This window comes from Pinus tabuliformis, chromosome 1_2 (assembly GCF_031772625.1).
Source record: "Pinus tabuliformis cultivar Carrire ecotype Pingquan chromosome 1_2, CPIR1, whole genome shotgun sequence".
Taxonomy (NCBI): domain Eukaryota; kingdom Viridiplantae; phylum Streptophyta; class Pinopsida; order Pinales; family Pinaceae; genus Pinus; species Pinus tabuliformis.
Genome location: NC_142298.1, coordinates 141,714,513 through 141,724,904, shown reverse-complemented (window position 1 = coordinate 141,724,904; position 10,392 = coordinate 141,714,513). Strand labels below are relative to the sequence as shown.

The 10,392-nt window shown below is 35.1% G+C and overlaps 1 pseudogene; it reads right to left on the bottom strand.

The window, feature by feature from the left end:
- Positions 1-386: 386 nt before the first annotated feature.
- On the bottom strand, positions 387-3,437 carry LOC149204920 (pentatricopeptide repeat-containing protein At3g26540 pseudogene; annotated as a pseudogene).
- Positions 3,438-10,392: the final 6,955 nt, after the last annotated feature.

Sequence of the window (10,392 nt, the reverse complement as noted above, 5' to 3'; positions counted from 1 at the left end):
TTTTCGCAACAACTCTCCAAGATGCTTATAATTTCAGAAAAGAGAGTATCTATAGCGAACTGGATCTTAAAAGTACTGGGCAAATTCTTAGTGCACTTCTTACATGCAAATTGTCAATTGTATATATGCATGTGGAATATCACCTACTGACCATGTAACTAATCATGGGTTGCATGTGGAATATCACCTACTGACCATGTAATTAATCATGGGTTCGGTTCTCGGTGCTTCAGAAAACCTCAAATTGCAATGTAGACTTCACACATGCCATTCAATTAGCACTAATTCTTAACTATACAAATAACAAAACATAGTTTGGATTTCTCTCTAATAAATGTTATATGCCTGGGAACTATTGAAGAAAGTATAACTATATGCGCAGGGTATTAAATCTGAAACCCTTGTAGAGGGCAGATCGATTCACACGAAGTGTGTTCTTTATAGAGAATACATGCTGTTGACTCAATGTTGGACATTTGACAAGTTCTGTCAGTGTAATCCTCCTCAAATAAGAATGTATTGGCAGCAGTCTTATCAAAAAGGCCAATGCCATGTATAAGCTAGAATAGCGAAGTGAAAGAATTTACTTCACAACACAAAATGTACAAGAAAAGCCTCTTGAAAAGATAATAACTTCTAATTTTACAAGAAAAGCCTCTTGAAAAGATAATTTGCCCACGTTTAAAAGACGATTGTAGATATTTGTATATCGTTCAATGTAACTTGTAACTTATTCAACGGCAAGCACAGGTGTCTGATAAGCACGGAGTTACCTTTGAACCCTGAGCTTCCCCATCACAAAAACAAAATCCACAAAATCTTTGAAACCTTTAGGAAGTCTCAAATCAACACCAAGCATCCCTGTGTCATGCAGATGGCAATCCTCATGTTTGTGCAACATCATACCTGTCCGTCTCAACCACCGTATCTGTCCCCTCGCTCTGCAGTCAAATTCGTTGCTTACCTGAATTCTATACCCCTTGTTCTGAAACTCAGTCAATCACCTTCCTGGATTCCCATTTGAAGTAATGAAACTTATCATTTAGCGTAATTGTATACATTTAGTTCAACATCTGCATATCGTGCTCTGACCATCATTAGGACCTGTGGCACGCATTTCAGGCACTACATGGACCTCGGTTGGCTGTAAGTGTGATCTTTTCACTTCAAATGCAAGCTCCCTTTCCTTAAACTTTAACCAAGCTGCATTCTTTGTACCTTTTTACGTCCTCTGATTCATCATTTTGATCACCTCAGCCGCTTCATTCAACCTGCCAACAAAAGTATACACATTTGCCAGCATGACATAAGTATCATGGTTTTCTGGTTCCAACTCAAGCAGGCATCCAGCTGCACGTTTTGCTAACTCTATATTACCATGAATTCTGCAGGCATTAAGCAGTGACTTCCACATAATAGCATTGGGTTCAAATGGCATGTTGTCGATGAATTTCTCTACCTCATCCATGTGCCCGGTACTACCAAGGAGGTTAATCATACAGGCATAATGTTCCACTCTTGGGGTGATATAATGATCTCTATCCATTGACTCAAAATAGCGGCAGCCTGCATGAACGAGGCCTTCTTTGATGCAGCCATTAAGGACAGCAATGAATGTAATGTAGTCTGGCCTCTTTCCAGCTTGTAGCATGTGTTCAAACAGTTCGAGGGCTTCTTCGCTACTCCCATTTAGGGCATATCCAGCTATTATAGCATTCCACAAAACCACATCTTGTTCAACCATTTCGTCAAACACTCGGCGTGCAAAATTTACATTGTCGCATTTGGAATACATGTCAACAAGGGCACTCCCTATAAAGACATTTGATTCTAGGCCAACATTCATGATGCAAGCATGTACCTGCTTTCCATATTCAAGAGCTTCTAAGCTAGCACAAGCACTAAGAATGCTACTGTAGGTGAAATGTGTTGGCTTCATGCCTTCCAATTGCATTTGAGAAAACATCTCGAGAGCTTTCATATCTTGCCCATGCTGGCTATAACCTGAAATCATTGCATTCCATGACACCTTATCTCGTTTGACCATTTTAAAAAACCACTGGCGTGCCTTCTCTAAGCTCCCACACTTACAATACATATCAAGGATGGCATTTCCTATGAAAACATTTGATTCAAATCCAGTTCTGAAGACATAAGCATGGATCTGTCTGCCCAGTTCCAGGTCCATTACACTGGCACATGCACTGAGAATGCTACCAAAGGTGATGTGGTCCAAGTTATTGTACACCGGCAGCATTTGGCGAAATATTTCTATGGCCTCCCTACCTCGAGAACTCTGAGCATAACCTGCAACCATTGCATTCCAGGACACAATATTCCGTTCAGGCATTTTGTCAAACACATGACGAGCATCATCTAGTCTTCCACATTTCACATATCCCGCAACCATTGCAGTCCAGGCAACTACATCTCTCTCTGGCATTCCATCAAACACTTGGAAACCTTCCTCTATACTCCCACACTTAGAATACATGTCAACAAGGCCACTCCCAACAATTACATTAGACTGGAACCCAGTTTGAATGATATGAGCATGGATTTGCATACCCCATTCCAGAGCTGTAAGGTGAGCACATGCAGATAGTGCATTCGCATATGTAAACTTACTGGGTTTCACGCTAGCCTGTTGCATTTGCATGAATAGATTCAAAGCCTCCTCGCAGTGGCGCAGCCGGGCATATCTTGCAATCATGGTATCCCATGTATCGGCATTTCTCTCAGGCATTTGTTCAAAGACTTGCCGTGCATCCTTCACAGTTGCGCATCTGGCATAAATATCAATCAAAGTACAGGCCAAAAGGGCATTTGATGCATAACCACCTGTGATAATGTGGCCATGGAGTTGCTTAGCTTGTTCCAGAGCTGACATACCTGCACAGACATTGATTGCATTGAAAAGGGTGGAATCATTTGGTTTAACTCCTCGGCTTTGCATTTGTAGAAACAGTTTTAAAGCTTCCTTGCCACAGCCATGGCGAGCATAGCCTGCTATTATAGCATTCCAGGACCCTCCATCTCGTTCTCGCTCAGGCATTTTGTCAAACATTTGACGTGCATCCGTCAGTGATGAGCTCTTGGCATACATGTCAATGATGCGGTTCCACATAAAGCTACCAGGCTCGAACCTAGTTATGATAATGTGGGCATGAACGCGCTTAGACTCTGCCAATGTTAATGATTTCATGGCAATGTAGTCGCCCAGTCCAGCAAAAGGCTGGATATTGGCATTTGTATTTGCATGTGATGTAAAGGCTTTGTCAATCCAACCGAAGAGTAAACAAGTCCGTCTAAATGGTATGTGGGAGTTGAACATTAAGCACAATTGGTCAATTTTTTTGACAACAGAGTAAGCATTCGCATTTTTTTCAAGTGTAATATTTTTGGCAACAGAGTAAGCATGGGCATTTTTTGAAGTGTAATATTTTCGGTGGCGTTACTTATTACTTATATATTGGTAGTGTAGTGGCGTTACTTATTACTTATATATTGGTAGTGTAGGAGGATACAAGCAATATGAAATATGTTGATAGTGAAGAAAGATACAAGCAATATGAAAATAAGTTCTATTACCAACTCTCACCTCTAGAATTTTGATATTTAAAATCAATTTGCAATAAATCCACCCATATTATAAATAACATACTCTGCTACTTTTTACTATTCATTTTCTTCTGTTGTGTGCACTGGTCCATACTATCACTTTTGCCAACGCAAAACTAGTTTCAATTTTCCCTATGGAGTGACCTCAATTTATCTTCTAAAAGTGGCTTAATAAATGGGGTCACCAATATTAATTTACTTGATTATCATTTAATTTATCTTTATTAAGTTAAAATATATTTTACATTTTTAGATAATATTTAATTCTTGTATCTTAAATTTTTATAAAAATATTAATCAGTATTTGTACATAGTTATGAAGATCAAAAGTGCATTTACCATGTAAGAGGCTTTGTAACATTTGTGTCCTAAATTAAAAAAATAATTTAATAAAAATATTTTTGAAATAAGTTTAAAAAATTAGTTTAAAAGTATTAATATCAATAAATTTTTGGTTACAAAATTTTAAAATATGAGAAAAAATAGGGCACATTTCTTTCTTTTTTCTAATTTTGAAGTTTCTGTGTTAGAGTTTATTTCATTGAAGTTGGCGGTTATTTAATTGAAATTAGAGATTAGGGTTTGTGATAAAACCCTAAGATCTAATTGTGAAGAAGAAGATGAGGAAGAGGAGAAAGAGACATCTTGTTGTGGAGGATGTGTTGGAGTCATTCTTGCATATTGGATTTTCTTGGTTGTTAGCGTTGTGATGATATTCTTTGAATAAGATTTGGGAGAGGAAAATTTGTACTAGCTTTAAGAGAAGACTATGATATGTACATGTACTTCATCTTTGAGAGTATGAATGAAGTTTTCAACTATCCAAAGCTTGTGAAATTTTGAGATTACTTTATATGTTCTTTATGCATTATTATTTATAGCCATATATGAGTCACTAACATAAGTAAAAAGACAATTGTTGAGTGATTTAATATTTAAGTAAAGAATATAAACAATTGATTTCATTATTGCCATACTAGTGTTTATTATTGTTATCACTATTGTAAATGAGTATTTTCAAATCTAGCTACTACATAATAAGTTGCACTAAAATGGATTAAACTTATCCATTTGGTTTGGTATTTTTGCTCCTTAATTGCCAAAAAAATCTAGGATGTTTGGAAGTGTAACATTGTATTGTTCAGTTTTTGTTTTGTAAGTAATTTTACATAGCCCTAAGGATGTTGTTAGAGAAATTTTGAGATACGAAATGGGCCTTCTATGGAGAATAATAAAATAACATATGCATTTTTAAAGGGTTTGGGGGGGGGCGGGGGTCGGCAGGGGGGATTTTTTATGTTATTTTAAATCATATTTAAAAAAAAAAAATGTTTCTTTCCTTCCAAAAACTATTTACCCTTATTGTTGACATTGTCGTCTTGAATTGTGTTGGTTTTTCTAAAGTTAATATTGATAGAATATTTTTTGTTTTGAAGCCCATTTTTATCTCAAAATTTCCTAGTGATACGGCTAAGTTGCAAAAAACATTCTTGATTTAAGATGAAATTTATGTTTTCATTGAATTTTGAATTTTGAGAAATTTCCACATGGTATCAGATTTTGTTGTGGATAATAACATTATGGGGTAAGGGAGACCCTATATTTTAGGTGAAGATTACTAGGAGAGGTGCTTGACATTATTGATGTTGTGGGGATTCATATATAGGTTTCTTGGAAAAATAAGTGTACCTTGGAAAGGGTTTTGTCTACTTAATCAACTATTGATTATGTGCTATTAGGACTTGTTCTAGATGTGCAAAGATGCCCTTTGGTCTAAGAAAGTGTGACAAGTTGGAAGGGGCTTTTAACTTTATTCCATGGAAGCTCAAGCTTCAAATCCTTATGGATCAAATTGATCTTTAGGAGCATGTCAAAAAGAGATTCCAAAACCTACCAGCCCAACACTTTTGGTTCCTTATCAAAAGAAGAAATCCAAATTAAAAAGAACCACTTGATTTTGTGATAGATCACTTCATCTCACATATTTTAGATAAGGCAACATATAGGAAGATGTTTGATTCTTTGGTTCAATTAGCTTAGAACTCATGTGCGTCTCAACAAATGCTTTTATGAAACTAACTCTTAGTTGTTCACATGAGAAATATAGATACTATGGTGAGCTAATTGACTAGGATCAATGAATTGAAGGACTAGTTGGAAACTAATGGAACTAACGCAGAAGATCAAAGTTAGTGTCTATTTCCCTAAAAAGGATTGATCCTTAAAAGTGCTTGTTCCTTCTTGGACATATTTTATTCAGTGTGTTTGTGCTCCATTTCTTTGATTTAATCTTGTGTGAGAATAAATAAGATTATCGTCTAGTTCAAAAGAAAAAGGTAAGTAAATGTTATTAGTCTCATAAAAAAGACAAAGAATAATAGCAATAAAATCTTCAAGAAGAAGGATGGGAAATATACATGAAAGAAAGACTTGAGTAAGGTGATGTGCTTTCGATGTCATGATATGGGGCATTATGTGGGCTAGTGTCGAATGAAAAAGAAGGGAAAGGGTCAAGACATTTTTGTAGCTAGGACTATCACATGAGTAGAGGAGATGAACTCCTAGTTTGAGACTACATTTTTCATGTCTTCTTGTTCATATTCTAACATTATTTCTAGTGTTTCTTAGTATGTGGATAGTGGAGATTTGAGACACATGACATATTATTCAATAAATAGAGTATTTCCACACTAGCTCGAACATTGTTAGTTTATCTCTGAGAAGAGATGTGACGACTACAAGCCTTCCTAAATTGTATTACAATGAGGCTCTCGGGACTTTTTTATCATGAATAATAAATAGGAAAAACCTAAAAATCCAAAAAGCTAACCCGAGGAGATTAAACACCAAAGGCTTATGGACCCCAATGGGGGGATTTTTTATGTTATTTTAAATCATATTTAAAAAAAAAATTTGTTTCTTTCCTTCCAAAAACTATTTACCCTTATTGTTGACATTGTCGTCTTGAATTGTGTTGGTTTTTCTAAAGTTAATATTGATAGAATATTTTTTGTTTTGAAGCCCATTTTTTATCTCAAAATTTCCTAGTGATACGGCTAAGTTGCAAAAAACATTCTTGATTTAAGATGAAATTTATGTTTTCATTGAATTTTGAATTTTGAGAAATTTCCACATGGTATCAGATTTTGTTGTGGATAATAACATTATGGGGTAAGGGAGACCCTATATTTTAGGTGAAGATTACTAGGAGAGGTGCTTGACATTATTGATGTTGTGGGGATTCATATATAGGTTTCTTGGAAAAATAAGTGTACCTTGGAAAGGGTTTTGTCTACTTAATCAACTATTGATTATGTGCTATTAGGACTTGTTCTAGATGTGCAAAGATGCCCTTTGGTCTAAGAAAGTGTGACAAGTTGGAAGGGGCTTTTAACTTTATTCCATGGAAGCTCAAGCTTCAAATCCTTATGGATCAAATTGATCTTTAGGAGCATGTCAAAAAGAGATTCCAAAACCTACCAGCCCAACAATTTTGGTTCCTTATCAAAAGAAGAAATCCAAATTAAAAAGAACCACTTGATTTTGTGATAGATCACTTCATCTTACATATTTTAGATAAGGCAACATATAGGAAGATGTTTGATTCTTTGGTTCAATTAGCTTAGAACTCATGTGCATCTCAACAAATGCTTTTATGAAACTAACTCATAGTTGTTCACATGAGAAATATAGATACTATGGTGAGCTAATTGACTAGGATCAATGAATTGAAGGACTAGTTGGAAACTAATGGAACTAACGCAGAAGATCAAAGTTAGTGTCTATTTCCCTAAAAAGGATTGATCCTTAAAAGTGCTTGTTCCTTCTTGGACATATTTTATTCAGTGTGTTTGTGCTCCATTTCTTTGATTTAATCTTGTGTAAGAATAAATAAGATTATCGTCTAGTTCAAAAGAAAAAGGTAAGTAAATGTTATTAGTCTCATCAAAAAGACAAAGAATAATAGCAATAAAATCTTCAAGAAGAAGGATGGGAAATATACATGAAAGAAAGACTTGAGTAAGGTGATGTGCTTTCGATGTCATGATATGGGGCATTATGTGGGCTAGTGTCGAATGAAAAAGAAGGGAAAGGGTCAAGAGATTTTTGTAGCTAGGACTATCACATGAGTAGAGGAGATGAACTCCTAGTTTGAGACTACATTTTTCACGACTTCTTGTTCATATTCTAACATTATTTATAGTGTTTCTTAGTATGTGGATAGTGGAGATTTGAGACACATGACATATTATTCAATAAATAGAGTATTTCCACACTAGCTCGAACATTGTTAGTTTATCTCTGAGAAGAGATGTGACGGCTACAATCCTTCCTAAATTGTATTACAATGAGGCTCTCGGGACTTTTTTATCATGAATAATAAATAGGAAAAACCTAAAAATCCAAAAAGCTAACCCGAGGAGATTAAACACCAAAGGCTTATGGACCCCAATGGGGGGATTTTTTATGTTATTTTAAATCATATTTAAAAAAAAAAATTGTTTCTTTCCTTCCAAAAACTATTTACCCTTATTGTTGACATTGTCGTCTTGAATTGTGTTGGTTTTTCTAAAGTTAATATTGATAGAATAGTTTTTGTTTTGAAGCCCATTTTTTATCTCAAAATTTCCTAGTGATACGGCTAAGTTGCAAAAAACATTCTTGATTTAAGATGAAATTTATGTTTTCATTGAATTTTGAATTTTGAGAAATTTCCACATGGTATCAGATTTTGTTGTGGATAATAACATTATGGGGTAAGGGAGACCCTATATTTTAGGTGAAGATTACTAGGAGAGGTGCTTGACATTATTGATGTTGTGGGGATTCATATATAGGTTTCTTGGAAAAATAAGTGTACCTTGGAAAGGGTTTTGTCTACTTAATCAACTATTGATTATGTGCTATTAGGACTTGTTCTAGATGTGCAAAGATGCCCTTTGGTCTAAGAAAGTGTGACAAGTTGGAAGGGGCTTTTAACTTTATTCCATGGAAGCTCAAGCTTCAAATCCTTATGGATCAAATTGATCTTTAGGAGCATGTCAAAAAGAGATTCCAAAACCTACCAGCCCAACACTTTTGGTTCCTTATCAAAAGAAGAAATCCAAATTAAAAAGAACCACTTGATTTTGTGATAGATCACTTCATCTCACATATTTTAGATAAGGCAACATATAGGAAGATGTTTGATTCTTTGGTTCAATTAGCTTAGAACTCGTGTGCGTCTCAACAAATGCTTTTATGAAACTAACTCTTAGTTGTTCACATGAGAAATATAGATACTATGGTGAGCTAATTGACTAGGATCAATGAATTGAAGGACTAGTTGGAAACTAATGGAACTAACGCAGAAGATCAAAGTTAGTGTCTATTTCCCTAAAAAGGATTGATCCTTAAAAGTGCTTGTTCCTTCTTGGACATATTTTATTCAGTGTGTTTGTGCTCCATTTCTTTGATTTAATCTTGTGTAAGAATAAATAAGATTATCGTCTAGTTCAAAAGAAAAAGGTAAGTAAATGTTATTAGTCTCATCAAAAAGACAAAGAATAATAGCAATAAAATCTTCAAGAAGAAGGATGGGAAATATACATGAAAGAAAGACTTGAGTAAGGTGATGTGCTTTCGATGTCATGATATGGGGCATTATGTGGGCTAGTGTCGAATGAAAAAGAAGGGAAAGGGTCAAGACATTTTTGTAGCTAGGACTATCACATGAGTAGAGGAGATGAACTCCTAGTTTGAGACTACATTTTTCATGACTTCTTGTTCATATTCTAACATTATTTCTAGTGTTTCTTAGTATGTGGATAGTGGAGATTTGAGACACATGACATATTATTCAATAAATAGAGTATTTCCACACTAGCTCGAACATTGTTAGTTTATCTCTGAGAAGAGATGTGACGGCTACAAGCCTTCCTAAATTGTATTACAATGAGGCTCTCGGGACTTTTTTATCATGAATAATAAATAGGAAAAACCTAAAAATCCAAAAAGCTAACCCGAGGAGATTAAACACCAAAGGCTTATGGACCCCAATGGGGTAAGTTGGAATGTCAACTTCCCAGGGTCGTAACTTTGGCATATGATATCCATTTAATGTGCACAATAGCCCATCAAAAGGTCTATATGAAGAGTAAAATCTTTTATTATCAAAGACAATCTATAATTGTCATTGGCTTGTTTCCCTAAAAAAATTTGTTTAGTGCCTCAAAATGGCTTTAGAAGTTCAGGACCTAAAAACCACCAAAATGGGGAATTGTGCTACAAAATAGGAAATTGTGTTGTGAGCTAGGTGGAATAGGTGTGTGGTCACTGATATCCACCTAGATCAAGAAAGATATATTAATGAAATATGAAACAGAAAGGGACGAAACTAAATACTCATAGTTTCTTCTTCTGGAGGTGGAGCTAGAGGAAGCCAAGAATATTAAATATGCTCTTTTAGAACAACTAAAAGAGAAAAAGAAGGAATGTGAGAAGCTACAGGAAGTAGTTATCTCTATTAGGAAAGAATCTGAAAATACCTAAGCTCAACTCAACCATAACCTGAGATTTGCTAAAATTTTCGAGAAATTAAATGAAATCCCTAGTGTTCAAAGTTATCCTTCCATTAAGATTGGTCTAGGTTATGGAGGAGAGACAAGCATTGAAGAAAATTTAAGACAAAGAACCCATTGGCTATGTTGAAGCACTCAAAGGAAGTAACATCCATGGAAATGAAAGAAATCATCCACAACAACAATAACAAAAAGAGCTAATAATAACAAG